Source organism: Euprymna scolopes, chromosome 26 (genome assembly GCF_053919585.1).
Source record: "Euprymna scolopes isolate OS-2025 chromosome 26, ASM5391958v1, whole genome shotgun sequence".
NCBI classification, from domain to species: Eukaryota; Metazoa; Mollusca; class Cephalopoda; order Sepiida; family Sepiolidae; genus Euprymna; species Euprymna scolopes.
In genome coordinates this window covers 74,955,296-74,959,487 of record NC_136507.1, presented here as the reverse complement: position 1 = coordinate 74,959,487, position 4,192 = coordinate 74,955,296, and the positions used below count along the sequence as shown (strand labels likewise).

Here is a 4,192-nt window from a genome sequence, read left to right as displayed (position 1 = left end):
TTCACTGCATTTAAGAAAAATCACTCACGTGTAAAACATGCCGTTTCATGAACCTGTCTTTTTCGTCGCCTGCCTTTCTGCTTTTTCGACCACGTGGCGCATTTTCTCTTTCACCGCATATGAGTCAAATCACGTCTGATTGCTTTCTTTGCTCGGCCACGTGCTGTCCTTTTTTCTTCCTTTTTTCCTTCTTCTCGTGACGTCAGCGCGTGCACACTTGCTTAATTTTCATATGCTTCTGCTAATATTGTCGTCCATACACGCTCTGTTACAAAAAAAAAAAAAAAAAAGGCGCACCGCTTCGTTATAGTGAAACAATGGTGGTGATAAGGCAGAATTTGATTATTTAAGAAGGAGGCTCAACAAGAATTTGTTTACGTGTGACTTGAAAACGACCATGATGTAGTAAGCTGGAAAATAGACCATAGTTCTTGGGAATAAGTGTTTAGGAAAGGAAGAATTTTATGTTTTCCTTCCTTTTTGTTTTACATAGGCATCACCACTTATCAAAGCCCAGAGCCCACTCGAGGATAAGGATTAAAGAGTGTACAGTAGTCAATTGTACAATATAGTAATCGTTAGTAATGGAAATTCGGTAAATTTGTTAACTTAAGTGGAACGACTCGTCAAGAACTTGTTTACATTGTACTTGAAGACATCCAGGTTGTAGTCAGGCATGCAGTTCTAAGAAAGAAGCTTTGTTCATGGAATCTACGTTTAGGTCTAGCCACAGATAAAGAGTGGGGGAAATTATTGATAATGTTTTCAGATAGACGAGTGTTTCTCATGAAAGTTTGGCGAGGGGGACCATAGATTGGAGCTCAGACGAGCACTTGCAATGAAAATAACGATAAAGCAAAGACAGACTCGCAACATTTCTTCTGTGAGAAAGAAGTTGCAGAGAAGAGAAAAGGGCATCCCCTACGAGGCAACGAAGTCTATTTTGAACTTTATCAAGACAGGATAAGTTCTTTCTTGCAGCTCCTGCCCAGATGTGGCAATAGTACTCCATCCTTGGACGTATCTGGTTCTTATATAGTTAGAGAATTGTTAGCATTGAGATATCTATTGGATCGATGGAAGGACTTTCCCCCCACTCCCCATTTTTCCAGCGACCTTGGCAACGGATTTGATGTATGTGTTCCATTTCAGATCAGGAGTAGAGGTCAAGCCCAGAAACTTGTCAAAACATTAAGCCTCCCCAAGACGAGAGCCATTCATTTCAATTGATAATTATGAATTTATGAAGACCAAAGAACACAAGAATAAAAACCACTTTAAAACAAAACAGCGATAAGGTTTATTCAATATAAGCAGTTGATCAGCGAATTAGAAGTAAACCGTTTTTTCAGCGAGAGTTGATGTGCTGAAGAGACCAGTGGGTCATCAACTTCTACGGTTAGAGTGGAAGCGCTGTTGTGTCCAGTGGACGTTGGCAGAAGAGAGAGAGAGAGAGAGAGAGAGAGAGAGAGAGAGAGAGAGAGAGAGAGAGATTTGTCTTACTCGCCGGTTGAGTTTTTTCTGCTTGTAGACTGTAGTTCCCAAAAGGGCCCAAAGAAATTCCTTAAGGGACAGCTGAATCAATACGCCCCACTAGCTGATTGATCAGTGTGTGGTCGAATAACTCAGCTGGTGGGGGGTGGGGGCACTGATTCACAAAAAAACACAGGTCATTATTATGTTTGCTGCTAAAAGTGTATAAATAGATATAGTAACTTCTTTCAGTCTTGACAGACTATAGATATCCACTGTAGAGGTGCCTGCGCGTGAAATTTTTGTGGCAAGAGTTGCGCAATCTCTAACCACACCTCTCCTGAGTCGGCGTTGTTGAATAACAGTGGCAAGTTGAGGTTCAGGACGACTGGAAACAAATGCCGATAAGCGGAGTGCACATACATCGACTAGAATTCCCAAACGGTCACTCATCTGGTACTAACTAGGCTCAACGTTGCTTAACTTCGGTGATCTGACGAGAACCGGTATTGTCAACGTGATTATGCCGTATATAGATAGATATACGGCAGCACTAACAGGCTTTTAAGGATATCTACTTAATTTCCTGGTTATTTCTGCCGCAAATTGAATTTCGTTTGAAAAAAAGAGAAAAAAAAAAATAAAGGAATGACCTTCATTTCCTTTTAAAGCCATTTAATTTGATTAAGAGATTGAAACATTATTTTTATCTTTCAATAAAAAATCCTTTTAAATCCAATCATAAAATTGTTCTAATTAAACGAAAAAAAACAAAAAAAAAAAACTAAAAAGTAAAAGTAAAAAAAAGAGATAAAAATCTATCAGAGTTATGCCCCAAAGACTCTAATAAAAACCTTTACGATTTGGGGAAATATCTTAAGGGTACGAAACTAAATGGAGCCGATAGTAATTATCTAGACGAATAAATTAAAAAAAAAATTAATTAATTATTCACCCTAATTAGAGATCTAGGCCATACTTTATCATCAGTAAGCATGATTGCAATTTCAACACTCAATCAAAACGTCATTTTTTTTTCTTTTTCACCTCATGAATTCGCTCATCATTTCTTTCTGCGCAGCAACAAACCTGAACGGGTTTATGTTTGAGAGTTGGCCAGTGCCTGTTTATGGAAATTAGTGCACGAGGGAAACGTGAAACCTCACACGTGCCTGTAAATATAAGGAAGACTTCCTTTTATTTTATAACTCTGGAGATTTAACGATTTTTTGGGGAGAGGGAGCGAGATTCCTGGAACGGAAACACATACACACTCAAGGTATGAACACACGGCAGAAGGCTCACGGGTACACAGAATTGCGTATGCATATTCTCAGCTACAAACATACAGGGAGTGCATGCTTGACCAAATGGACACAATCACGGACTATGAAATCAGCCATACAGAGTCCAAATCCAAATTCGGGTTCAATAACGAAAACACACAGACAAAAAAAAAAAAAAGAAAAAAGAAAAAAGTAGGAAAATAAAATAAAACCACAATAAAGTAAACGTTTTATTTGGATTTTTCGGACTACTGTTCTCATCTTGAGTCTTATTTTCACAACGTTTCGTCTCGATGTAACCTCCGACTTTCTTCAAGTGCCTCTTGTCGAACTGCAGAATCTTTTTGTCGAACTCGGGAATCTGCAGGGAATTTCGAACGACCCGTAGCGTATCTGGTCAAATTAAGTTGCAAAAGTTACACTCTTCTAGATGTTGAAGGTTCAATCCTCAGTGTGTGGGCGACAATCAAAAATACAATAACGAATTACTTGGGACTTCTACATAGTCATGGCTGACGGAACTAGAACATACTACCGCCGTAGATTAAATAAAGATTTCCATTCGAAATTCTGTGCAGATTTAAAGTTAGAGACAAGTTCAGTTTTTAATATAGGAAATATCCAACTCCTTAGAAAAGGCTTTCTGGATTGGAACAAAAATAAAAAAATAAATTGCCTTAGTCTGGAAGAACTTCTCCTTCACTGACAGAACACAGAATAAACTAAGATCAGGACAAATACAACACTTTGTTCCTAACTAAAAGGATAATCATGTATTTTGTGTTATTTTAGCACAGACAAATGTGTGGCATGAATAAGTAGTTTGAATTTGTGATTAAGTAAGAAATTGCCAATCATTTTAAAAATAGAAAACAACCTACATAGGCAGCATAATCAGCATAGAAGTCCGTATTGGATGATATTTCAGGAAATTCCCATCATCAGATATGCGTTCGATTTTAGTTCAAACGTGCATACGGAGGAAGGAGGCTAATCTACTTAGTGACAAGCAATATGGATTTCCTACTGCAAAATCAACATCTGACATGCTAACTAATAACGCACAAGTTAAATTAAGTAAACGACCGAAGGAGAGATTCATTTTTGGTGTGGTTGTTTTTGCTTTACGCCTTATCAACCCTTTTCAGGTTATTTAATGCCGAATCCAGTGATTTTGAAGAAAAAGTTTTTAATAGAATATATATTTTTTTTCAAGTCGGTTTCTATTTAACCCATAGTTGGGACTATTGACTTTTAATAATAAATGCGAAATCTGTATGCATTAAAATATCATATTTAAGCGTATTTTACCACAATGCAACGCCAGCTAGTACAATAGATATTTTGCAAAAAAAGTGTGTTTGTGGCTTAATTAAAAGGCCAACATATTTGATACTGTACTTCTAACCCCGTTCAGTATGGCAGCACACTGT

At 37.6% G+C, this 4,192-nt stretch overlaps 1 pseudogene; it reads right to left on the bottom strand.

The window, feature by feature from the left end:
- Nucleotides 1-1,889: 1,889 nt before the first annotated feature.
- LOC145248583 (5S ribosomal RNA) lies at nucleotides 1,890-2,007 on the bottom strand (annotated as a pseudogene).
- Between the last annotated feature and the right edge of the window lie 2,185 nt (nucleotides 2,008-4,192).